Source organism: Nelumbo lutea, chromosome 2 (genome assembly GCF_056320005.1).
Source record: "Nelumbo lutea isolate HS-2025 chromosome 2, American lotus-T2T, whole genome shotgun sequence".
NCBI classification, from domain to species: domain Eukaryota; kingdom Viridiplantae; phylum Streptophyta; class Magnoliopsida; order Proteales; family Nelumbonaceae; genus Nelumbo; species Nelumbo lutea.
This window is the reverse complement of record NC_142685.1, coordinates 53,990,446-54,018,408: the sequence shown is the minus strand read 5'-3', so window position 1 is coordinate 54,018,408 and position 27,963 is coordinate 53,990,446. Positions and strand designations below refer to the sequence as shown.

The 27,963-nt window shown below is 40.5% G+C and overlaps 1 long non-coding RNA gene across 1 annotated transcript; it reads left to right on the top strand.

Annotated features, from left to right (window-relative positions):
• The first annotated feature begins 820 nt into the window (after nt 1–820).
• Nucleotides 821–26,583, top strand: LOC148870763 (uncharacterized). The gene is made up of 3 exons (XR_016107401.1): nt 821–1,217; nt 23,855–24,044; nt 26,220–26,583. It is a non-coding gene; the product is annotated as an uncharacterized LOC148870763 (long non-coding RNA).
• The last annotated feature ends 1,380 nt before the right edge of the window (nt 26,584–27,963 follow it).

Here is a 27,963-nt window from a genome sequence, read left to right as displayed (position 1 = left end):
ATTTGAAAAATAAGTATTTATTTATTGAATAAGTATTTCTTTTAATAATATTGCTCATTAAAAAGAGTCACTTATTTCAAATAAAGGAATAAACACTACAATGAATTGGATGGCTATAGGCCCCATATATGTTATGAATGGTGTTGTTATTGGTAAATGGAGTTATTGCATTCAGTTAATTCTATCTCCCAAGGTGGTATACATGATTGGAAGAGCAGTAACATGAGATTCGTTTGCTTGCTATAGAAATGTTAAACTGGGGTATTTAAATACCTTATTTCGGATTTGTGAATATTTATTTGATATATAAAAATGTAATGATTAAGATGTTAAAAATGTATTTTTTGATATTTTTATATCATGAGAGGGTATTACCATGGTTTTTAAAAATGAACCGGTGATCGAATCGGTTAGGGGTCTGGTTATTGGTTCAAACAGTCCAATTGTTTGACCCAAACAACTGGCTCGTTCTGACAAAAAATAAAAAAAATTTAAAAATTTGGAAAATGGTCAAAATCATTTGAACGGTTCAAACGGTTAACCGGCCGATTCAGTAGTTTGCTGACCAAAATCAACGGTTTTGGGGAAAAAATGATTTTGGAGGAAAATGAAGTCAGTTTCCAGTTTTTCTGGTTTGACCATCCGGTTCGGTCCGATTTTAAAAACAGTGGATATTACTGTACCCATTTTTTGAATATATATTCTCTGGTATATTTGACCAAAAATTTTAAGGGATTTAACGGTTTAACCATGCTTTGCACTGATTTCAAACAAACATGAATAATGTAATAAATGGATTACACTGTAAACATACATATTTGCGTTTGCATGCAATTTGGGAACGGGAGATGTTCTGAATGTGCGGTTGGATGCCCGTACTTAAGATACCGTCGCCGTAGAGTGAGGGAAAAATGAATCTACGAACCAGGAATTTGGGAAATCTTTGGAAAAGCTGATATTAGTAAAGCAAAGCCATTAGAGACGTTTGTATCGCTACTCTTTCTCTCTCTCTCTGCTTTGTCTTCGAACGTTTCAGAAACTTCTGCAATTTCAGTGCTGGTGGCATTGCACCATTGAGTGGCGCTTCGGCTACCAGTTGGGCTGATATAGTCGATGCATCAGAATGCAACATCCCCTCGTTCACGTCGTGAGATTTCGGTCCCCTATCTAATCAACGAAATATTTACTCCTCACAACATTGGCTTTGGCGTCACCAGGTTAGTTTTTTTCTTTAATTAATTATTTGAATTATGACATATGGTCATTAAGCAATGAATTTTAGAAACTTTGCCTCCACTAAATAAGTAATTAAAACCAATTCTGGTAGTTATGGAAAGCGATCTGAATCTAGTCTCTGTTTTCTTTAATAATCGATGCAACCATTATCTGGATGAACTGTAGGGATGCAGATTTGGTTCGAAGAATTGAAGCTGCAACTTGTCTGTAGTCTGGAAAGAGCTATCTTCATACCATATGCTGATGTTCATTATATGGTCTAGACCGCCAAACTGTATCTAACCAAACCGAAATTAGTGGTTTGGTCTCATTTGGCCTTAAAAACGGCTTGATTTGGTTTGAGAATTTCTCAAACCACAATTTTTTTGCTTTGATCTGGTTTTCTAAATTTTAGAAACTAGACCAAACCGCAAACGGTATTAAGCCGAATCATTAATAATATATTCTGTTTCAATTTTTAACTTGTAATTTGATTCTCAAAGAGCTGTTTACGTTGAGAAAGTGCCAATCTAGTTTATATTTATATGATAGTAATAGGTGACACTTGTTAACATTTTAATTTAATATATGAATTATATTTGTTATTTATGTAGGTATGCATATTATTTGGACTGGCTAAAAGAGTTAAGCCCAATAGAATGGCCCAAATCATACTAGAAACCAGACCAAACCGTAATAGAATGGTTTGGTCTAGGAATTTCTCAAACTGTAATTTATTGGTTTGGTCTGATATCTTCTCTAAACCGAACCGAATTGGACTGTAAACACCCCTACCGTATGCTTCTGTTCCATGTGTAGCTGTAAGCTTAGTCAAACTATATCTCCAATCGCTTTTTTTTTCCCTTTTCATCATTTGTTGTTTTTCCTTTACTGGTTTCCTTTCTACTGCATCTACCCTGTTGAATAGATTATCCATTTTCTCTATTGACTTTTGATAATTCTGTTCACCCGGAAGAGAAGAAAAGAAGAATTTTTTTGAGGCATCCTCCCGTCTCCTTGCTGTTGTCCATAATTCTTCAAACAAACACAATATGATGCTCTATTCTTGATACCATTAAAATTCATGATGGCTATCCTCATTTGCAAATGCAATTTTTATATTATGAAGTAAGTTACAACAGAACTTGTTCAGAAGGTTCTAATTTGATGTCTTCTAAGAACTTTAATTGTTGAAATATGAAAAGTACCAGATATAACTAGATATTGTAGCCTACAACAGGTGATACACATAGGGATATTCCATATTTAGCAATTTGATTGCTAACATTGAATCTTCATTTTTTTTCCAAAGCCAAACCCTGGCCAGGTAACATTTGGAATTAGGTAGACCTACATGGTAAAACATGGAGCGGGTATGGGTGTTATAAGGACTGGAAAAACTCAGTTGTCTTGAGCTAATTCATAACTCTTTCCCATGGCTTCAACCTGCTTCTGTTACACCCTATCATTTTCCTCTGTAATCCTACTTTTCAATGTTCTGGTGTAAATGCTTTTATTTACACTCTTATTCCTGGCAACAAATTCTAATTTGCAATGGATGTATGGTCAAGAAAAATGACATTGTTATGGCAGGAGATATTGTGGTTAAAAGAAGTTGTAATGTGTTTTGCAATTTGTTTTAAAAATATAAATACGTACAAGAAGGATGTAGAGAAAAGATAAGGACATCTGTTATGATTAAAATATGTTTTGAACTTGTAAAATGAAGCTGATTAAAGCTAAAGATTTAAGCATATAATACATAAAAGAAAATAGTTTTAGAAGATATCATAAATTATGTTTATCTTGATTAAACATGCATCATCATTATGATAATGTACACTCAGTATCAGCATGGTATTAAATTGTTAAGACACAAATAAAGGGAATAGAGGGACAAGTGTACAAGAAAAGGCTACGTCAGCCTTTAAGTAATGTAACTGACAGTCAACCACTAGATCAAACTAAATAAACAAACTGGACAAGTGGAGAGGCTGATATAACATAATTGTAACGGAAATGTTATAAATAAGGAAAGGAAGCCAGAAGAGGAGGTATTGATTTTGGAAATTCAGTCTCTCTCTCTCTCTCTCTCTCTCTCTCTCTCTCTCTCTCTCTCTCTCTCTTTCTCTCTCTCTCTCTCTCTCGTTCAGGAGGCAGACTTCCTCGAAAAGTCCCTCAGTTAGGCAAATACCTAACAAGTTGGTATTAGAGCCAAGATGCCGAGCACAAGGTTGTCCGCGATGGAGAACATGGTCGGCAACATGGAAGGAGAAATGCAAAGATTATCGGCTAACGTCGAAGAAATAAAAGAGAGCTTCGCGTCCTTGCTTGGGCAACTGGAACAGACACCACTAGTGCCGAATCGGGAAGGGCAGGAAGAACGAAGTGACACCAGTCATCGAAGCGGATCAAGAACGACAAGAATCGAGTTTCCCGTCTTTGCAGGGGGGATCCCACGTCCTGCTTCTGCGAACCGAAAGGTACTTCGATTACCACGATACGCCGGGACCAGATCGTGTTCCACTAGCTTCCGCACACCTGGAAGGAGAGGCGATTGTCTAGTACCAGTGGTACTGGCGGCGGCACCCGAGAGCCACATGGGGGGACTTCACCGATTCCTTAACCATGAGATTTGGAGTCTCGGCTTTTGAAAACTATGATGAAAGCCTCACAAAGCTATGATAGACCGGCTTCGTCCAAGATTATCAGATGGCGTTTGAAAGGTTAGCTGTGCGAGTGCAAGGGTGGCTAGAAAACGCACTGGTCGAGAGTTTTGTTGGTGGACTCAAGGAAGAATTGTGGCTGGAGGTTAAAGCCATGCAACCCACCACCGTTCTTGACGCAACAACCTTAGCTTGACTCCATGAAGACAAATTGAATCGGGCAAGAAGGATTAATCGACCCTTGGGTGCTGCAGTTAGACCAGGTATACCGAATCCAGAACTGGGTATCTTGGGTAAACCGGAGTCTAGACCAGGAGTAGGAATCACAAGCAAGGAAGCCAACTCCGGTTCAGGCCCTAGCTCAGCCAAGAGGTTAACCTGGGCTGAGATGCAAGCCCGACGAGAAAAGGGTCTTTGTTATGCATGTGGAGACAAATTTGGACCGGGCCATTGCTGTAAGATCCCGCAAGTATTCTTCCTTCAGCCTAAAACCGAAAACGTCGAGCAATCAACAGACATTGACGAGCCAGTGGACAACCAAGAATGGGAGCAATGGACAAAGGAATATTTGGAAGTATCCCCGCAAGCCTTGATCGGTCTTGCCTCCTCTCAAACTATGAGAGTAACTGAACTGGTTCAAGGGCGCCATGTGTCGGTTCTCATAGATAGTGGCAGCACTCTCAATTTCATTACTCAAACATTGGTCAAACAACTAGGGATTCCGGTCCAACCATGTACAACATTCCGGGTGCACGTAGCTAATGGGAGCAATCTGGTGTGCGACAGTACATGCACAAGATTAAAACTGACGATACAAGGACAGGAGTTCGGGGTAGATCTACATCCCCTAGAAATCAGTGGAGCAAATGTAGTTCTCGGAGTCCAATGGTTAAGGCAACTAGGGCCGGTGATATGTGATTGGGCTCGTCTCACAATGGACTTTCAAGTTGGCAACTCACAGGTGCATATTCAAGGACAGATGTCCAAGGATCCAGGACCCATTAGTCTCGCCACCCTAAGAAAACAGGTAGCAGACCTAGCCCACATCATTTTAATGTAGATAGACTCCCACGGGAACGGCCCAATTCTAGCCCAAGGAAGTAACTCCAGCAGATCCGAAGAAGCCCACATACAACTACAACAGTTACTTCAGAAGTTTTCAGTGATCTTCCAAGAGCCTAAGGAACTACCACCGAGACGTGCCCATGATCATTGCATTCCATTTCTGCCCGGAACGGCACCCACAAATGTAAGGCCCTATCGTTACCCCTATTTTCAGAAACTAGAGATTGAGAGACAAGTGCAAGATATGCTTGATAGAAAAGTTTTACAACCCAACCAAAGCCCGTTCTCCTCGCCGGTATTACTTGTGAAAAAGAAGGATGGGACATGGCGGTTTTGTATAGACTATAGGGCCCTGAACAACATTACTGTGAAGGATCGATTCCCCATACCGGTAATCGATGAACTACTAGATGAACTCGGCCAGGCCACAATATTCTCTAAACTAGACCTGAGATCGGGATATCATCAAATTCAAGTCCATGAGGGTGACATCCACAAGACCGCCTTTCGTACACACGAGGGGCATTATGAGTTTTTGGTCATGCCATTTGGGTTGACCAATGTGCCAGCTACGTTCCAAGAACTTATGAATGGCATATTTCGACCCCATTTGCGCAAATTTATACTCGTTTTTTTTTTTTGATGATATACTTGTATATAGCGCTACATGGGACGAACACCTAGTACATCTACAAATCACCTTGAAACTACTAAAGACTCATAAACTCTTTGCAAAGGAGTCAAAGTGCGCATTTGGACAGACTCAAGTGCACTACTTAGGGCACGTAGTCGAAAACGGCATTGTAGCAGTAGACGTGAAAAAGATCTCAAGCATGATAAATTGGCCCCGACCTCAAAATGTTAAGGAGTTATGGGGCTTCTTGGGTCTAACAGGGTACTACCGGCGATTCATCAGAGGGTATGGACTGATTGCTGCCCCCTTGACAAGTTTACTTAAGAAGAATGGTTTCTGCAGGACTAGGGAGGCCCAACGGGCCTTCGAGACGCTTAAAACAACTGTTTCGTCCCCATCGACGCTCGCACTTCCAGACTTCTCAAAGGACTTCATCATTGAATGTGATGCGTCAAGCCAAGGAGTAGGTGCGGTTCTCATGCAAGAAGAAAGGCCACTAGCATTTTTCAGCAAAGCATTGACAGCACAAAAATGGGCCAAGTCAGTATACGAACGAGAACTGATAGCAATTGTTCTCACAGTTCAGAGGTAGCGACCCTACCTTCTAGGGAGGAGATTCATCATACGAACTGACCACCATAGCCTGAAATTTCTGTTGGAGCAGTCCGTATTATCCCCGGAACAGCAGCGATGGATAACCAAATTACTCGGCTAAGATTATGTCATTAAATACAAGGCAGGGCACACTAACAAGGTGGCAGATGCGCTGTCACGCCAACCACAACTATTTCCATTACTTCTCACGGGCCCAACGTGTTCCATCATGAGTCAGTTAAGGGAAGAAGCTAAAAGACACCCACAACTAAACAAGTTGCGTTCACAGGTCCAAGAGTACCCTACTAGCCACCCAGGGTACACAGTGGAGAATAACTTGCTGTTGTATAAACATTGAATGGTGATACCACAGGATTCAGCCCATATTCAGCAGCTTCTTGAAGTGTTCCACTCATCACCAGCAGGAGGACACTCAAGGATTTTGCACACTTACAAGAGACTAGCCACTCAATTCCACTGGAAAGGCATGCAGAATTCGGTCCAAATATTCATAGCCGAATGCGTCATTTTCCAGAAAAATAAGGCTGATACCTGGTCTCCAACAGGTCTGCTACAATACTCCCAATTCCTACACAAGTGTGGGTGGATATATCCATGGACTTCATAACGGGGCTTCCCCTTTCCTATGGCAAGTCCGTCATTCTCGTAGTTGTTGATAGATTCACCAAATACTGCCATTTTCTCCCTCTTTCCCACCCCTTCAATGGTGGCTGATATTTTTATTAAGGAGGTGGCACAACTGCATGGATCGCGACCCAATTTTTATGAGTTGTTTCTGGGCAGAACTTTTTCGACTACAGGGAGTGAAACTCTTCAAATCTACCAGCTACCATCCTCAAACAGATGGGCAAACTGAGGTGGTCAACCGGAGTTTGGAAACCTATCTAAGGTGCTATGCAGGGGATAGGCCATGTCAGTGGCTCAATTGGCTTCATTGGGCGGAATGGTGGTACAATACCATGTATCACAGTGCAGCAGGAATGACTCCCTTCCGGGCTCTATATGGACGAGACCCACCTCCCCTACTCCCATATGAGAAAGGGTCTACAGCAGTAGCAGTAGTGGAAGACCAACTCCTCCAGCAGGATAGGGTGTTACAAGATCTCAAATCCCACCTCCGTCGAGCCCAACAATGGATGGCAGACTCTTGCAACAGAAAGCATAGGCCTGTCCAACACCAGATTGGGGAGCAAGTCTTTCTTAAACTACAACCATACAAGCAAGTTTCAGTAGCAGGCCACAGGTGGAACAAACTGAGCCCAAGGTACTTCGGCCCATTTCGGATTGTGGAACGCATTGGGTTAGTGGCATACAGGCTTGACCTTCCAGTAACATCAAAATTGCACCCTGTATTTCATGTATCTTGTTAGTGAAGGGGTATTTCGGTCTTTGTACCTGTTGAGAATTCTGATGTGTACTATTATGTTAGTTCGAGTGCCTCTTACTTTTAAATAAGGGCACTTATGTCTTTTCCAATTATATTAATAATATAATAACAGGTCTGGCCGAAACTAGGGTTGACTTTTTCCTAATTCAAACCAGACCTTTTCTCTTCTTCTTCCTCTTTTTTCCTTCTTCTTTCCTCTCTTCCTTCTTGCTGTTTACTTTACTTTTCAGCTAACAAACAAAACAGACTTCTAGGGCAGGCCGAACTTCAACATGGTATCAGAGCAACATTAAACAAATCAGACTTGCTAGAATTCTGTTTTCTGTGCATTCGAACTAGGGTTTCTCTTGGATTTCTCAGCCGTTGGTTGGAGACTGGGAAAAGGGCTGAAAATGAGTGATCGCCCTCTTCCCTTGGAGGTTTCTATGCCTCCAGTGGTGTTGTTGGTGATTGGTTGCTGTGGTTTCTAAGCCCTCCCCTAATTAATGTAGGGTTGGTGCGTGTGGTGCAGTGGTGTTTCATTCCTTCGTGTGGTTGGCCTTCAGGCGATGAGGTAAGGTGTTTTTTTTTATGCATAATTTCTGTTATGGAACACATGAGATGTGTGGTACAGATCGTATGATGGGTTTTCAGATTGCAGTATGCTAAGGTTTATGCTAGGGTTTATGCTGGTTTGTGTGTGATTCGAAGGGAAGTAGTGTTTACTTAATGGTGAAACTTCCGGTAGCTGTAGAGTAGGGTTTGTGGTGTTACTAGTACGGCTTTCAGCCTTTATTATTGCTGAAATCAGTGTGCAGATTTCGGTGAAGTGTCTGTGTGCAGTGTGCAGTGTGTAGTGCTCAGGATTCAGTGATAAGGGAATTCGGCAATGGCAGATAACAGTGATAGTAAACCTAGTGTGATGATATCTACTGACTACCTGAATGCCCAAATGACCATTAAACTGAATGGAGAGAATTATGTCCCTTGGGCCAAGTTTGTAGAGGTTTTTCTGAAGGCGAAGAAGAAGGTAAAGCACATAAGAGAGGAGAAACCCCCCCACTAATTCTCAGGAGTACGAAGACTGGGAACAGGAAGATGTACAGATCATCACATGGTTGTGGAATAGTATGGAACCCAGAATCAGTGTGAACTTCATGTTTCTTGACACAACCAAAGAGGTGTGGGATTATGCTAAGAAATTGTGTTCTGGTCAGGATAATACAACTAGGGTATATCAGCTGTATCAGGAATACTTCAATCTGCAACAGGGAAATCAGAGCCTTGAGGAGTACTATGCCAGTATGAAAAATATCCGTAATGAGTTAAATGTCTATCATCCTCTCACTTCTGATGTCAAGGTTCAATAGCAACAGAGAGAGCATCTTGATGTGACTCGGTTTCTGGTGGGACTGAAGTCTGAGTATGAACCAGTACGAGCCCAGATACTAGAAGGATCTGCCCTTCCATCTTTAGAGGAGGTGTTTGCTCGTCTTCGGAGGACTTCCATTGGATCTATGGAAAACTCTAATATCTTAGATAAATTAGCCTTTGTAGTGTTGAGAGGTCGAGGTGGCAGAAATGGGGCTCGAGGAGCCTAGCTTGGCCGTGGTGGCAGTAGTGGTCTAGTGTATGGCCGGAGTGGTAGTGGTGGATCTACACATATCCGTGGTGGTGGTCGTACTGGAGGCAGAGATTCAGGGGGAGCTCGTGGTAGAGGACGTGGCTCGGATCCACAGAGGTGTACTCATTGTGGTTTGGATGGACATACTATTAACTACTGCTATGACTTACATGGTCTACCCTCGACGTGGGCCAACCATGCCATGACTAGTGACACCAGTTCCAGCTTTAGACAGGAGAACTGGTCAGCTGACCAGATGCCTTCTACCTCTTCAGATGGTCCAGGCAAGGAGATGGTGAGTGTTCCCCGTGATGAGTATGAAAGGTTTATTCAATCCACGTCGTAGCAGAACACAACTACCTTTGCGCACTCAGGTATGGCTTGTTTGGCATCCACACCCAACCCTTGGATTATTGACTCTAGAGCCTCCGATCACATGATGGGAACTCCAGGTGTGTTTTCATCTCTCACTCATTGCTCAACATCACAATCTGTTACCCTTGCCATTGGTTCCACATCATCTATTCATGGTGTTGGTAATGTTGACCTAGACCCTGTATCCCTATCCTCTATTTTATATGTACCTAAGCTTCCATTTAATCTTGTATCTGTTAGTAAGCTGACCAAGTCCCTTAATTGCTCCATTACATTTTACCCCTCTATGTGTGTTTTTCAGGATCTCAAGACGGGGATGAAGATTGGTGGAGGGCATGAAGTCGGTGGACTGTATTATCTTGATGGTGGTGGAAGAACGTCAACGGCCCTTCAGTCATCTATTTCTCCACTCCAGTGGCATTGTAGATTTGGTCATCCTTCATTGGAAGTGCTGAAGTCCTTGGTCCCTTCATTGAGTCAACTTTCTGTTCTAGATTGTGAGTCGTGTCAATTTGGGAAACACCATCGTGTTCCCTTTAGTTCTAGGGTTGATAACCATGTGTCGAGTCCTTTTTCTTTAATTCATTCAGATGTTTGGGGTCCTTATAAAGTGATGTCATATAATGGATACAGATATTTTGTTATTTTTGTTGATGACTTTTCAAGAATGACGTGGCTCTATTTAATGAAAGAAAGAAGTGAATTATTTGCCATCTTCCAGAAATTTTATGTTGAGATCCGCAATGAATTTGGCGTCCATATCAAAATTTTCCGTTCTGATAATGGCCGTGAATACTTGTCTTCATCTTTTCAAGAATACTTGGACCAACATGGCATTATACACCAAACTTCATGTACCTACACCCCACAACAAAATGGGGTTGCTGAGAGAAAGAACCGACATCTTGTAGAAACGGCACGTTCACTCATGCACCACATGAATGTTCCCAAACCCTTTTGGAGTGATGCAATGCTCACCTCTTGTTTCTTAATTAATCGGATGCCCACGTCTATTCTTGATGGTTGTTCTCCTTTTAGTGTCTTGTTCCCCAACATGTCTCCATTTTCGCTTCCTCCTCAGGTATTTGGGTGTGTCTGCTTCGTCCATAATTTGGATCCCGGGACTGACAAGTTAGATGCACGATCCCTTAAGTGTATCTTCCTTGGCTATTCCCGAACTCAGAAAGGGTACAAGTGTTACCATCCCAGTTCTCGCTGTTCCTTGGTATGTGCTGATGTTACTTTCTTCGAGTCTACTCCGTTCTTCGTGGGGTCTGGTGATGCTGCTTCCTCCACATCACCTCCTCCTCTTCCCCTTCCTGTGGCTGATCCTCCTCCTCTAGTTCCAGTCGTGCCTACTTCCTTGCCTCCGGTGCCACCATCCGTTGACCGCCCACCTATCCATCACGTGTATACACATCGCCCACGTGTACTGGCTGTGACTCCTCCGGCTTCATCACCGTCAATAGATCCAGCTCCAGATCCGACACCAGCCTCCGACTTTGATCTTCCTATTGCCTTACGGAAAGGTAAACACACCTGCACCCTTCACCCTATTTCCAATTTTGTTTCCCTTACTCACCTCTCCGCCTCCCATCGCCAGTTCATCTCTTTATTATCCTCAGTGGTTGTTCCTAAGGATGTCCAGGAAGCCCTTACCTCTCCAGAGTGGTGTCGTGCTATGGAAGAAGAGCTCTCTGCCCTCCATCATAATCACACTTGGGACCTCACCGCTCTTCCTCCTGGGAAGCAGGCTGTCGGTTGTAAGTAGGTGTATACCGTTAAGTACTTGCCAGATGGTTGTGTTGAGCGCCTGAAGGCGCAACTGGTTGCAAAAGGGTACTCTCAAACCTATGGCATTGACTACATAGAGACATTCTCCCCGGTTGCTAAGATAGGGCCAGTTCGTGTTGTCATCTCCCTTGCAGCTATGTATGATTGGCCTCTATATCAACTAGATATCAAAAATGCCTTTTTGCATGGTGATTTGCTCGAGGAGGTCTACGTGGAGCAACCACCAGGGTTTGTTGCTCAGGGGGAGGATGATAAGGTATGCAGACTTAAAAAGGCTATATATGGACTTAAATAGTCCCCTCGAGCATGGTTTGGTAGGTTTAGTGAGGTGGTCAAGAAGTTTGGTATGAAACAGTGCCAAGTTGATCACTCTGTCTTCAGTCATGACTCTTCAACAGGAAAAATACTACTGGTGGTGTATGTAGATGATATCGTTGTGACTAGGAATGATAAAATGGGCATTGATAGATTGAAGGCATTCCTACAGGAACACTTTCAGACAAAGGACCTTGGCAAATTGAAATACTTTTTGGGCATAGAGGTAGCAAGATCTAAGCATGGCATTAATTTGTGTCAGAGGAAATATGTGCTTGATTTTCTGGAAGAAACAGGTTTGTTGGGTACTAAACCGACTGAGACACCTATGGAAACAAATACGAGGTTGAGCAGTGATATAGGTGGAGTATTTGAAGACCCTGGCAGATACCGACGACTTGTAGGCAAACTAAACTACCTAACCATTACTCGGCCAGATATTTCATTTGCGGTTAGTGTGGTGAGTCAGTTCATGCAGAAACCTTTGGTCCCACATTGGAATGCAGTGGTAAGGATTGTGAGGTACTTGAAAGGAGCTCCTGGCCGTGGTTTGCTGTACAAAAGTGGTGGAAAACTGGAAGTAGAAGGATACACCGATGCTGATTGGGCAGGTTCTATGTCTGATAGACGGTCTACCACAGGCTATTGCACCTTTCTGGGGGGTAACCTGGTAACGTGGAAAAGTAAGAAGCAAACAGTTGTGGCAAGAAGCAGTGCAGAAGCAGAATATAGGGCCATGGCACATACTGCTTGTGAATTAGTGTGGCTAAGGAACCTTCTACAAGAGATAGGATATGACATCAGTACTCCAATGAAGCCCTATTGTGACAATCAGGCAACGGTTCATATCTCTTCCAATCCGGTGTTTCATGAAAGAACCAAGCACATCGAAGTTGACTGTCATTTTGTGAGAGAGAAGGTGCTGAATGGAGTGATAGAGACTACATATGTTAATACAGGAAACCAGTGGGCAGACTTGTTTACAAAAGGTTTGAGTCGGGGGAGAGTGGACCACATATGTAACAAGCTGGGATTATATGATATATACTCACCAGCTTGAGGGGGAGTGTTAGTGAAGGGGTATTTCGGTCTTTGTACCTGTTAAGAATGCTGATGTGTACTATTATGTTAGTTCGAGTGCCTCTTACTTAAATAAGGGCACTTATGTCTTTTCCAATTATATTAATAATATAATAACAGGTCTGGCCGAAACTAGGGTTGACTTTTCCTAATTTGAACCAGACCTTTTCTCTTCTTCTTCCACTTTCTTCCTTCTTCTTTCCTCTCTTCCTTCTTGCTATTTACTTTACTTTTCAGCTAACAAACAAAACAGACTTCTAGGGCAGGCCGAACTTCAATATATCTCTATTAAAGAAATGGCCAAAAACAGGAGCAATAACAACAACCACCCTCCCATCATTCTCGGAAGATGGCCAAGTTCAAACTGAGCCCACCCAGATAACAGATTTCAGGTGGATACACAAAGGGAATCACATCGAACCAGAGGCATTGGTGGTATGGTCAGGTCTCCCACTTGAAGATGCAACTTGGGAACCTTACTTGGACTTACAGAATAGATTTCCACATATTGACCTTGAGGGAAAGGTCGCTTTCAAGGGAAGAGGGACTGTTAAGACACAAATAAAGGGAATAGAGGGACAAGTGTACAAGAAAAGGCCACGCCAACCTTTAAGTAATGTAACTGACAGCCAACCACTAGAACAAACTAAATAAACAAACTGGACAAGTGGAGAGGCTGATATAACAGAATTGTAACGGAAGTGTTATAAATAAGGAAAGGAAGCCAGAAGAGGAGGTATTGATTTTGGGAATTCAGTCTCTCCCTCTCTCTCTCTCTCGTTCAGGAGGCAGACTTCCTCGAAAAGTCCCCGAGTTAGGCAGATACCTAACATAAATATACAAAGTGAATGCACTTATCTATTTTCTTTTCCTATTCAATTCATCAAATCTTCTAGTTCACGTTTTAGTAGTTAACTTCAACCAGAAACTTTTCTATTATATGCTTTTGGAAAACAATTCTAACAAATTAAACGAAAATATAGACTTGGACTGCAATGGAAACTAAAATTAGTCTATTTACTATTTTTTTCTAAGAAACTATGATTCCAGATGCCTCAAAATGGCTGCTTATCATATACTGATTGGCATAAAACTAAAAATACTCAAAATGGCATAAAACTGCATAAAACTAAAAATAGAAACTTCAATGTAGGCATAAAACTGTAAATATCATATACAAGTTGGTGACAGCATTATTTCATACTGATTGGCATTGTTAGAAAATTTTCTATTTGTTAATATGGTTTATTGGGGCCCATGTAGTAATTATACTTCCAATGTCCAATTTGAAGAACATCACTGGGTTCTTAAGTCCATGCTACTACTTTCATCAAGTTTGAATTCAGCCACCCATTAAAAGAGGTCATTGAGGTTCCTTCTCAAAGCCTCTTCTTTTTGGGCCACTGTCATTCAAAACAAGTGTTTGAATATTTGATGAATAATGGATGGGACAGAAATATTCAACTACATTGTTCTACCATTTGTCCATTACTAGCTCATGGAGAGTTCTTAACGTTTTTTTTCCTTTTTTTTTTTTCCTTTTCTTTGATAGAAAACAATAACTTTCATTAACTAAAAAACCAGAAATACAACTGTCACCTACTAGTGTAAGGTGACCCCTGAACATAATTCAAATTATAAAACTGCCCAAAACAAAAACTCCCGATTCACCCCTTGCTTTGCTAGGTTATCAAACAACTTGAGCATCCAACTCTCTATTAATGCTCAACAATTCCCTTACAGGTTGTCCAAGGGACCAAGTTCCCAAGCTGTTTGATTGCAGCCAACCTACTACCAATTTTGAGTCCCCTTCCACTTCTAGCTGTTGAAAGTCCAATTGCTTAGCCAATCTGAGCCCCTGGAGGAGGGCCAACACTTCAGCTCTAAGCGAGTCCCCTAGACCTATTGGACCAGAATACATAGCCAAGATTTTTCCTATCTCATCTCTAAACATACCCCCTATTCCAGAAGGTCCAGGGTTCCCCACAGAGCTGCCATCAAAGTTTAGCTTTAATTTATGCCACTGGAGGGGACCAAACTGTTTGTATGGTAGGTGTCTAGGTGATGAAGAAGAAGAGCTTGCTATAATACTCCAGCCTCTAATCAAGTCGTCTATAGAGACATCCTTGAACAGGTCAAGAGTTTTCAACCAATGTACTGTCTTGACAATGATCCCTTCTATGAGTTCAGGCACTGAATTTTCTTTCCCTTGGAAAATCCTGCTGTTTCTCTCTTCCCACACTGCCCACAAGGTAGCTGCTCTCGTTGTTCTCCACATCACCCTTCCCTTCTGTTTTGGTTGTCAAAAAAACCTAGGGTCAGATCAATCCACTACACTTGAGGGGGGAATCTACCTGCAGCCAAAGAGAAAAGAGAACCAATCCCATATAAGAGTATTAAAAGGGCAAGAAAATAATAGGTGATTCACCGTCTCACTATTCCTCAAAAACGTGCGAGGACAAGCACCAATTTGGTCTTTTTCTTCGAAGCACTTCCAAGTATTAATTTTTTGGAGAACCACTTCCCAACAAAAAGCCCTTACCTTTGGAGGTACCGGAGTGTTCCAGACTTCTTTAACAAGAAAGGAGATAACCAGGTTAGAAAGGAACACCAAAGCATTGAAAAAGGAAGAACAAGAAAAGCAACCTGAAGAAGATTCAGTCCAAATTCTACTATTGGGACAAGACTGGTCCAGAAAAACTGAGCTTAGAAGAGAGAAAAGATCACTTGCCAAACCGACTTTTGAGTCCCTCAAACCTCTCCTTAGGACCTAGATCCCAAGAATCCCCAGAAACACGAAAAGAAGAAATGACTTGAAAAATTTTCAAAGAAAGGGAATATAAGTTTGGGAGTCTATCCTTATAAGGGGAGATTCCCCAAGCCACAAATCCTCCCAAAAAAGAACCTTATTACCCAAGCAAGCATCATACCTGATGAAAGGAGAGAAGACGGGCAATATACCAGCAATGTCTTTCCACGGGGAAAAGCGTGATGCCCTAGGGTTGATTCCAGCATCCCATCCATTTGTTGCCAGTCCATGAATACTTCTTATCACCTTGTATTGGTCATAGAATCAAGTTCCAGTTCCTCTTTAACCTAGTGGCCGGTTTCATTTTATGCATCCTAATGTTTTTATTGGATGTTATAGTTTACTGGAACCTAAGGGGGATGATGTTGAGGAAGCCATATCCTTATTAAGATCGATCAGATATGTTTCTTTTTCATATCAGTTATGTTGTTCGCTTTCATTTTAAGTTCAATCATGTGATTTGGAGTCTAGAGCCTATCGGCCCGTCCTTTACTAGATATTCTTTCTTTTTCTTTTGAAGAAAGGTAAAGTATATAGAATTAAAAAAAAAAAAAGTGTATGGTCCTCTGTACAATGAGATGCTGTACAAGCAAACTTTTAGGATCTCAAAAAAGTCTACCCTCAAAAAAGAAGCAAAAAGGGTATCTTCATTAAATACATTGTGTATAGATAGCCAATTTCTAAGTTCCTCAACTACCAAATTTATTACTCTTGCTTCTGAAGATGATTTCTGCTGAAAGATTCTGCTATTTCTCTTGAACCAAATAACCCACAGAATTGCCAAAGAGATGGTTGACCAGCATAGTTTCCCTTTCTTAGACCATTCCTGAAATCTGCCATTTTTCCAAAAGAGCTTCCACAGTGCTTGAAAAGCACCAACCTCCTGAAGAAGTAGTTCCAAACAACTGAACTGAAGCAGCACTATAGAAACAAATGAACTGAAGTCTCAAAAGCAATTCTTTGGTTAGGCACTTCTCCCAAGTTACTACTCAAGCAAAGAACTTAACTTTTGATGGAGCTGTAGATCTCCAAATAGGCTTGGTTTGCAAAGCCGACTTAGAGAAGGCCTACAATCATGTTCGTGGAAGTTTCCTGGACAGTTGCCCCTTGATTGTTATAGTTCTGTGTCAATATAGGCATTGTCAATGTGGGCATGTCACTAGGGTGTAATGGGCAGGTTTTCTGAAAGAGAGTAGATCATGTTGTTATGTCATGTGTTTGAGATGAGAGGTGCAAGCAGACTTTGAAGGAAAATCTCTCCAACACCCCTAACAAGGGAAGAAGAAGGGAAAAAGTATCTTGTCCATAATTGTGATACTGTAGTCTTCTCCTGCTCCCCTTGTTAGTCCTCAGGGGATCTTGGTCTTCCAGATTGGTCATTTGTATTTGGGTGAACTAAAGACCCATTGTTGAGAAAATGCAAAATGCATTATGAGTGGAGAAAAAGTAAAATGGTCCCTATTTATAAAAACAAAAGGGGATATACAAAATTGCACTAATTATCATGGGATTAAGATTATGATCCATGCTATGAAACTTTCGGAGAGGGTGACCAAGCAATCACTCAGAAATTAAGCTAGTGTACCATAAAACCAAATTGACATTACAATAGGAAGATCAACAATTGAGGCTACCTTTTAACCTAAGAGATTCATAAAGAAGTTTGTAAGAGATCTCCACATGGTATTTATTAATTTAGAAAAGCATAAGTCCGGATATGATTTTTTCAAAAGCGGCAAAAAGTATTGTATTGTATTACTATGACGAGGGCAGGACACCCTTAGAAAGTGGGATGTACAATATGCTATACATGAAGCACTATAGCATATACAATATATCCTCAAAAAACATAAAAAATGGTAGAAAGCCAATCTTCCTTAAAAGAGTCAACTTTACTTCCAAAAAATTGGTGGACTGAAGCCCACCAAATTGAAGACCATTCATTCTTGGAAACTGGACCCCACATTGGTGGAAGCCTCATGCACTAGGTTGCCCTTAAAATCTTGGAAACCAGAACCTCCAGAGAGGAAACCTTCCCTTCAAATACCTTGTTATTCCTCTCTTTCCAAACCCCCCAACATACTATAAGTGGAAAAAGATTCCAAACATAGTTGTCAAGGTATCGCCTAGGCGACTAGGCGCCCTTGGTTGGGTGCCTCGCCCAAACGCCTTGACTTTTAGCAACTAGGTGCCCTTCTAGGTGACTAGGCGCCCGCCTAGGCGACAAAATTGACAAGCCGGGCGCCTTTTATAATATCATTTATATTGTTGTATCTTATTAATGTATGTGTTAATGCATTTTATTATATGCTATATATATATATATATATATCAATTATATTTTGTTTTAATGTTTTACTATTGAAATTTAAAAGATCAAAGGGTTTTGAGAAGAGAAAAAGAAAGAAAGAAAGAAAGAAAGAAAGAAAAGAAAAGAAAGGGGAAATAAAACAGAAACTCCATCTTTGTTTTTTTTTCTATTTTACTTTCAATCTTGAATATTTATCATATAAAGTTAATAGCATTCTTTAGCTGCTAATTAATATGAATTTGCTCTATTAAATACTTATTATAGTAGTTTTATTTTTGAAAATAATGAAATTAATGTATGTAAAATATTTTTATCTTTTAGATGTGATGATTTGCCACATTTTTAGAGGAAATTTAATGTTCTTAATAAAGAGAATTTCTATTTTTCAATTAACATACATGCTGAATGATATATAAAACTAGGAAATTAGCCAAAAGTCAGTTTTTCATATTATAAAATTTTTAATCGCCTAGGCGCCTGCCTAGGCGACTAGGCACCCCAGTGTTGCCCAGAATCTCCTAGACGCCTTGAAAACTATGATTCCAAAAGATTCTTTTTTCGATAGAGAAGCCCCCCACTCCCCAAGAAGATAGTAAATCCGCCACTGATCAAGGACAAACCCATTGCCTACAAAAGAGCTTAAGGAAATGACTCCAAACTAAAAGGGTAGAAGGGCAATGAATTATCAAGTGATCAACAGACTCGTGATTCCCCACAAAGGCAATGCACATGATTGATGTTCATCCCCTTCCACAGTAACAAATCCACGGTGTGAATCCTATTCCATCCAGCGGCCCAAACAGAAAAGATAACCTTGGATGGGACCTGAACTCTCCAAATCCAGCTCCAGAGAATAGCTTGAAACTCTCCAATCAGAATCTTGTAGCAAGATTTAGTGGAGAAAGAAGTTGAATACTCTCTCTGCCAGATTCAGGAGTCTCTCTGGCTATACAAGGTATGATACCCAAATACCTATACAAGAATGTCAAATATCATGCCAAATGCTTTAATTTTTAGTGTAAATTCCATATGTGGTACTTTGTCCATCCCTATCCTTTCCATACCCAGATAACATAGATGATAGGGTCCCTAGATGGGTCATTTGATGGGTTTATGGAAATAAAGTAGATTCACTGGATACATCTACGAGGGATCTGTAACCAGTGTGAAAAATGCCTTAAGGGAGGGGTAAGTGAGTTTCTTGTCATGGTGGATTTGCATCAATGAGCATTGCTTAGTCCATATCTTTTTGAACTAGTTATGGATGAACTAAGTATACATTTATATAGGAGGTTTGATGTTACAGGCCCGCGAATAGGATCTTGTCATGGGTTGGTCCACGGGGAAAACCTCCTGTTTTCCCTTCTTCCTCCCTTTTCTTGAGGAACCTATCTTGGTGCCTTAATGGTGATTTGTTCAAGAGATCACCAACTCTCCTCTACTCTGTCTTGATTGAGAATTTCGATGCCTCTATTGAATATCATTAGCTCCTTTAAATAGGAGATTACAAGAAGATAAGAATCCCACTTAGGAGGACTCCCTACTGATCTATACTACTGAATTTAGATAAGAACACTGAACAGATAAGACTCCCTACTAGATAAGATAGAACTATATCTAGCTAGATAAGATGAGTACACTGAATTAGATAAAATGAGAACACTAAGATGAGAACACTGAATTAGATAAGATGAGAACACTGAGTTAATCGCCCATTATTGCTGCTATCCATCACTGCTGCTGTTAGGGCTGTAAAAGCATCCACAACATTACTCCCCTCCTGGACTAAGAGCTTGTCCTCAAGCTCAAATTCAGGATGAGTGTCTTGAAACACAGTCAAAGGAATCCAGGATAGGTGGAATGATTTTGCCCTCCTGGATCGGGTTCCAATGAAGAGGGTTCATCCTCATCTTCCTCTTGTTCCACCAAGAGGCAGAAAAGTCTCTTGCACTTGTGCCCTACTGAGTAAAGTTCATCACAATTAAAACACTGTCCCCTCGCCCTACGTTCCGCCATCTTAGCCCTAGACAAGTGCTTAATAGGGGGTGCCACCACACTGCTTCCCAAACTGGATGCCGATCTGGAATCGTGGCTCGGTTGTGGTTTCTGTTCCCGGCTGGCTGCAGAAGATGGGGCCATGCCGAGTGGTTTCGGGGGTGCCCATGCTGTTTGAGGCCTCCCCATACTGATACTTCCGCGGTTGAGTTGCAGCTTGCGTTCAAAAGCGCGAGCCAAATTCATAGCAGTAACCAGATTGGGGGGATTTTGCATCTCCACATCCACCCTCAAAGTTTCTACTAACCCCCCGGTGAACATGTCGACTTGCTGGTCTGGTCGTACCGATGATGCTCTTGCAAGGAGGGTCTGAAATTGACGCTGATATTTAGCCACCGTTCCCGTTTGTTTGAGGTTGATTAGTTCACCTAATGGGTTGTTTGTTAATGGGGGCCCAAATCTGAGAAGGCACTAGGATTTGAATTGGGTCCAACTGAGCCCGGGTTCCTCCTACTCTAATCTATAAAACCAGAGCTGCGCCTCCTCCATCATGTGGAATGCGGCTAAGATTACCTTGTCTCTGTCCTTTGTTCTTTGGTTGTGGAAGAAATTCTCACATCTGTACAGCCATCCCAACGGATCTCCCGCGTCGTTATAGGAAGGAAACTCCAGCCTGCTGTATTTGGTAACGATCGCGGCTCCCTGGGCGACGACCTACCGCTCGCTGGACGATTCTGCCATGTCTGGACGGCGGCCGTCTATGGTTGCAGCCCCTTCTGGATTCCTCTCTTTGCTAGAAAAATAGAGCTCCATCATGCACCTTAATTCTCGGACGTCTTCCTTGATCTCGCGCACCTCCGTGCTGTTTTCCATGAGCTTGTGCTCCAGTTCATGAACCCTAGTCGTCAACTGCTCAAGGTCACCCATGACGCCTTGCTCTGATACCAAATTGTTACAGGCCCGCGAATAGGATCTCGTCACGGGTCGGTCCACGGGGAAAACCTCCCATTTTCCCTTGTTCCTCCCTTTTCTTGAGGAACCTATCTTGGCGCCTTAATGGTGATTTGTTCAAGAGATCACCAACTCTCCTCTACTCTGTCTTGACTGAGAATTTCGATGCCTCTATTGAACATCATTAGCTCCTTTAAATAGGAGATTACAAGAATATAAGAATCCCACTTTTAGGAGGACTCCCTACTGATCTATACTACTGAATTTAGATAAGACTCCCTACTAGATAAGATAGAACTGTATCTAGCTAGATAAGATGAGTACACTGAATTAGATAAGATGAGAACACTAAGATGAGAACACTGAATTAGATAAGATGAGAACACTGAATTAGATAAGATGAGAACACTGAGTTAATCGCCCATTACTGCTGCTGTCCATCACTACTGCTGTTAGCGGCTGTAAAAGCATCCACAACATTTGATGGTGTATTTTGTTCTCTCTTTCAACAACGTGAAAGTTCTCTCTTTTATGTTTTTGCCTTGATGTTTGTATTCCTTTATTATGTTGGAAGTTGTTTTCATTTAGCATCAGGCTTCATTGGTTGAGATGGGTCTACAAAGACTAGATGGGGAAGATGCTAGGACAATTTCAATGAGAACACTGAAATTGTTACGAAAACAATTTCCATCTGTAGTCAACTTGCAGAGATAGCCTCCTGGAGGGCACTTGAAGGGTTGCCCTTACATTGCTGGTAGGAGAAAAAGAAGCTATAACTGAGATTCTTTTCCTAATTTATCATAAAGAAAATTCATATAATATAGAAGAGAAAAAAGAAGAAGAAAAAAGCTAGCTTGGGGCACCCAGTGCCTCCTCAACATGGATTTTTCTGGAGAGTTCTTCCGGTCTTCCCATGGAAGTATGGTGTATTTGAACTTGTAATACCATATCCTGTGATCCATGCATGTTTTGTCTGTACCATTTCCAAAGAAAAAAAGAAAAACTGACTTGGGGCACCGAGTGCCTCATCAACATGGATTTTTCTAGAGTTGTGCCCATGGAAGCATGTTGTATATGGACTTGTAATACCATATACTGTGATCCATGCATGTTTTCTGTCTATACCATTTCTGCTGCTTTCTTTTTTTTTTTTTTTTATCAATAACACTTTCATTAAATCATCAATAGAAGATTTACAAGAGGAAGACAAACACGCTTATCTTCCAAGAGCAACAAAGAACCTCAAGAAAAGGGAAAAAAAGGAAAAAACAGAAAAAAACACTAAAGTTACAGCTTAACCCAAAACAGTGAATCCCTTTCTGCCCCTTGTTTAGCTAAACCGTCAGCTAGGGAATTAGCCGATCTTTTAACCCAACATATCTTAACTTCCATCTCCCGCACCAGCCACTTGAATTTCCTCCTCTCATTGATGTACTTCCATAAGCCATTGTTATCTTTAATCAGCCACCCTATCACCACCTCTGAATCCCCTTCAATTATGAGTTTCCTGATGTTCAACTCCTTAGCTTTCTAGACTCCTTCCATAACTGCAGAGATCTCAGCTCTAAGGGAGTCACCCACTCCAATTGGGCCTGAGAACATGGCAGAAATGACCCCATTCTCATCCCTATAAACACCCCCAATCCCCGATTGTCCCGGATTTCCCCTACTACACCCATCAAAGTTTAATTTCAAGAATCCATCAGGTGGAGGGGTCCAAGACACACTCATTACTGACTTGGTCTATGTGCAATTTGCAATTTCACCCCACTTCCTCAACATGTCATCCACAGTGTAATCTGTGAATAGCTCCAAAAATTTCAGCCACTGTACAGCACTAATATGTATGATAGCCCTCAGATCTTCTGCTCCTCTCTCAGCTTCTGAGAATATCCTAGAGTTTCTTTTTTCCCAAAGTGTCCAACATACTGCAGCCCTTAGTCCTCTCCACATAGTCCTTCCCCTTAGTCCTCCCCACATTTCTGCTGCTTTCTAGTAAGCCTGCAAGTTGTAATGTTTATGCAGAAAATCCATATTGATCTTCAAATTGCTATGATTGGTCTGTGTGCAAAGGACCGTCTGGTTTCTGAATTTAGGCTCCTGACCTTTGACCTATTTTTCAAAGAAATGTTGACATTCTACTACTGGCTTATCATGTCTCCTGTCTTCAACAATCATTTATATACCATTTTTATGACTCTTATGTATTATTTATAAAATGTAATTTTAAGACTCTATGAGGACTAGGGGATGAGAGATATTTACTTGTACATACATGCATATATGTGTGTATATGCATGGATGATCATGATGTGTGTGTGCCTTTTTTTCTGGTGTGGGAAAGGGGGTTTGCAAAATCATTCTAGTATCGCAGATATGGCCGTAAAGAGAATCAGAACTTATGTTGCCAACCCCAAATAGTTGGGGTTTGATTATGATAGTAATAGTCTTGTAATAAACTCTGTAAAAATGTTTCCATTTTGGGTTTGTTTCCTCTCTCCCCCTGACAGGATGGCACATGCACAAAAAAAGAAAAATATTGATTTTGTCCATGTACTTTCTCCTTCCACACTGTGTCCTTCATGCTTCTGTAAAACATTGAAATGAGATGTAATGAGACTACTTACAACAGTTTGTGTTTTAGAATCTTCAGACATTTATGACAAAGATCATTTTCCACAGCTTAGACCGAGCTTACTTTAAGGTGATTTTGAAGTTGTTATAATATGTCTGTGTTTTAGTATCTTTCCCAGGAAATACGGCATCAGTTGACCTTTCATGGTAAAAAGCCAACGTCTTTATCTGTATCATTATTGTGACAAGAAGCTTCTACATAATTGAGGGATAAGACTTTCTTAGTTCATTCCAACTTTGTCCAAATGACCAAAACTTGCATTTGAATACTTTTTAATTTGCTCTCTTGATTCATTTGAATACTTTTTAATTTGCTCTCTTGATTGTGATTTTTTATAGTGTAAACTGTTTTTCTTGTGAATGACTATCTAATTTTGGTTTTCATTTTTGTATAATGATGCATAGAGAACTGGCACTGGAAGCAGTACACAAGTTAATTGGTTCTTCTAACAGTGGAAAAGATCCTACAACACCACTTATTCCCCTAGATAGAAATGCCCAAAGGACTCGTCATAGGAAAACATGCTGATCATCTTGGATTATAGCGTGGGGGATAGACACATGGCATGGGAGAGTAGTGGCAGAATTAGAACTGGTATGTACTACAAGCTTTATGGAACTTCTGTTAATTCCTTTAAATGAAGAAAATACAAATCACAGTTATTAGTTGAAGTATCAGGTAATAACAAAAATTGACCATGCTAATTATGATGGAATAATATGTTTTCCTTGGTTCAATGATATCCTCTATCTGAACTGTCTCTGTAAAAAAAATGGCTTAGTTAATGGTCACAAGATTGTAGGAATCTGTTTGAAACTGGTCTAGATAAACTTTGAGACCCAATAATATCATTCAGTCCTTTCATTATAAATTGCAGCAAGGCTTAATTATTTCTGTTACTTGATTCTGATTGGTACCTTTAGACATATAACACAATGCTGATCAGGTATGTGGTCTCTGGATGTTAGTGAAGCATCCAGAAATTGGAATATGGAATTTTTTAAAGCAGTGTTAAGGCTAATAGGAAGCTCATTATTAGAAACTTTTACTGAATGCTTGCCATCATGACATTTGAAATCCTTTGTCTTGTCTCGTAGGCACAACCATCTTGGATGCCATTAAAGTAGCAGTAGGAGATGAAACACAAGTCATTTATGAGTGGTGTTCATCACCAGACACCATTTTACGTCAAAATCTCCTTTTCTATTGGTGTTGTATGGCAAGCACCATGTCTGGAGACCATGGGTGACAACTCTGAAGTCATCATCCCCTTCAATGGCACCAGCATGATAGAACTTGGTCACTGACAGAGTTCCACATCAATGATTCTGTTATCTTGAAGGCTCCTAGTTCCTGAGAGCCATGAATGTTGGAGAAAGTGGAGAGTTTGATTGGTTCTTGGTTGACAGGGAGTGAGGTAAGGGGAGTAGTACATGTTACCTTTTGAGATTTATGAATTTTAGGGTCTTCTCCCCATCATGTGCTTCAGCAGTGGATCAGATGCCTATGAATAATGGGGATCAGTCTAGTGGTTTTGGACTCAGAACCAAGTAGCAGTAAACATTGTCATTTGATTTCTAGTGATAATTATTAGCTTCTTAGCTAATTTGACATGGAGGGAAAAAGGAGTAGAAAATAGAAAAGAAGAAAATTTTGGAGAAGGAAATTTATGAACATTTGTTGTCAATCTATTTGCAGCTGCTACCTCACATTACTTTATTTTAACCATAATCTATGTCCACAAGTTCCTCATGTAATCATGTTGTCTCAGACTGATAGTAAACTAGTAAAGGCAATTTAACATAGTTTCTTAGTTGACCAATGGTGTGCAGAGATACACTTCACAGTATGTATAAAATTTGGAAAACGTGACATTATCAGGAATCATTAGGCTCTCAAGATGGGAATAGACCATCTTCGTATTTTACATGTGATACAAATCAAGGGGTGGTAGGCATATAATCTATTGGAATTTTTGTGAAGCATGATCCCAGAAAACCAAGAAATATTAGTATATTAGACCATGGTTGGAATAAGAATGCCCAAATGATGAAGGCAAGATCATTTAGGATAAATTCAAAGTGGTGGTGCTTCTAAAGGAAATCAATTGTAACGGAACAGGTGATGTAAATAAGGGAGACCTAACTATATGGTCAGATTATGTGCAACAAAGACCAATGATATCACTAGGAAGAAGTGAGTGGTTTAGTAGACGTTGAAGGTTTTGTAGATTGATGTAGTGGGGGAAGAAGATTCGAAAATACATCATTCTTTCTTGTAAATATATTATCTTGGAGGAGAATGGCATAACAAGATTATGTAACTAAGCGGCTTCAAAGAGAGATATTATGTACCTAAGCACTGTGTAAAGCTCAAAATGATGATGTGATGGTTGCGGACTTGGCGGTCTTATTTGGGTTCTGTGTATTGGATCTCTTTGGCGGGGCATGAAATGGAATGTACCCGCATTTCTACAGAGCGAAGGTCGTTGAGATGTTATTGTTTCTTGTCCTCTATTCAAGCTCAGTGTTCCTACTACATTACCTAAGCAGATATTTGAATCTTTACATTTTTGGCACGGTTAGACATCTCCTTACTTGATGCTTTGTTGTTGTACTCTCTCCTCCCATTGTGGTATATTGATACAGATTTTCTAGCAGTCTACGTCTCTTCTTTTCACGTGTATGATTACTTAATTTGTCTGTCAAGTTGTGGTTATATACTAATAGATTGCATAAAGATTTAATGTGTCTTCCTCTTTCCGTGCAGTGCATTATACAAGAGCTCCATTGGAGGTTATGATCTCAGATCTTTTTGGGCCAAAGGTGAACTGCAGAGAAAGAAAAAAAAGACCTCAATCCACGTGAGCCACTCACTAAGCTTTCCCTTTTGATTATTTTGGTTTTGCTTCCGTACATGGTAGGCTTGGTTTATAAAATGCTAGTGCATGGGGTTATTGAAATAAATTTGAAGAATCAGAATATTGTCATAAATATATATACAGAGAGAGAGAGAGAGAGATGAGATCAATACGACCAAAAGTATAAAGTTGTGAGGCTATGTATGTGGTCTTAATCAATCCAAGGAGTTGATCAAAATTAGAATAAAGTGGCCAAAGTGCTTTCTTATGCAACTTGGAAAAGGCGGCTCCTTTCAAAAAGAAAGTTGGTAGTTTTGTCATTTACCTTAAAAAAAGTTGGTTGAAACGGTGGTATTGCTAGCTCATGTTGCCTTCATTCTTTTGCTCATTTGGTGGGGTCTAAATAATATATGCAAGTGCCATGAGTGGGCACTAGTACTACGCTATTCATGATAGTTGCAAGCGGAAGAGCAATACAAATCAAAACCAACAACAATTAACAAGAGAAAGAAAAAAAAAAAAAAAAGAAGCAAACAAAAGCAACCAACTACGCAATAAGCAATGTAATTTGTTTATTGCATTTGGCATTTGTGAAATTAAATATCCAATCAAGGGAAAGCTAGCTTGTGAAATATCCTTTTTAGTTGGGGCTATGATCATGATATTTGCAAATTTGCCTGGGTCCCCTGTCTCTACCTTGTTTCCTGCAGTCAGAGGATCGACAATCACCATTTACTGGGAAAATCAGCTTGAAGAGGTGATTGAAATTCTTTGCTTCCGTTTGTATGCATTTGGCTGTGTTGAATTTCTGACCGCATCAATTCTGTATCCTATTTTAGTTTCCATGTTTCCTTTTTAAATTGCCTAGAAAACAAAAGCTACTGGTACTGACTGAAATTTTAAAGAGAGGTGGTATAGAGATGCGGGGGCAACACGTAATGCCACATGCACCTGCAACATAAGTTGCCACGTGTAATATTCTTATTCCTCAATCAAATTTGTCTAAAGGAAAAATGACAAGAGTAATTAAATTAATGGGTATGCAACATCCTAAACACCGATTAACCAAAACAGATCTAATTTACTTTTGGTGCATGGTGTTTTGCAGGGCAATAATAGCTAGTTTTGCCCCTATGGCTGCTGTTTTACAGTTTCAGACTCCTATTTTCACCTTTAGGATGTGGTAAATTCAGATTATCCATCAGGAGTCAAAGAATTCATCAGGAGTCAAAGAATTCATCCAAACACCCCTTTTCTTTTCTTTTTTTGTACTTTGATTCAGTGATTCCCTGTTTAGATAAACCATATATAGTTTGCTTTTTTTGTTTAGATAAACCATATAGTTTGCTTTTTTTGTTTAGATAAACCATATATAGTTTGCTTTTTTTCTCTCTAAAGGGGGTGGGGGTTTATCATTTTGATTCTTGTTCTCTCATTTGAGATTATGGTAATTCAATTCTTCACCTTAAAAAAAAAACAAAAATCAAGCTAGCTGTTTATTTAAAAATCTTGTTATAAGGGCTTTATGGTTGAAACTTACCATAAATGGAGATGGTGGCATTGACAAAAAAGAAATAATAAATGGAGATGGTGGGGAACATATGAAGCTCTATTGGGCAGTCATCTAGGCTAGTAGACTACCACGTGGAAGAT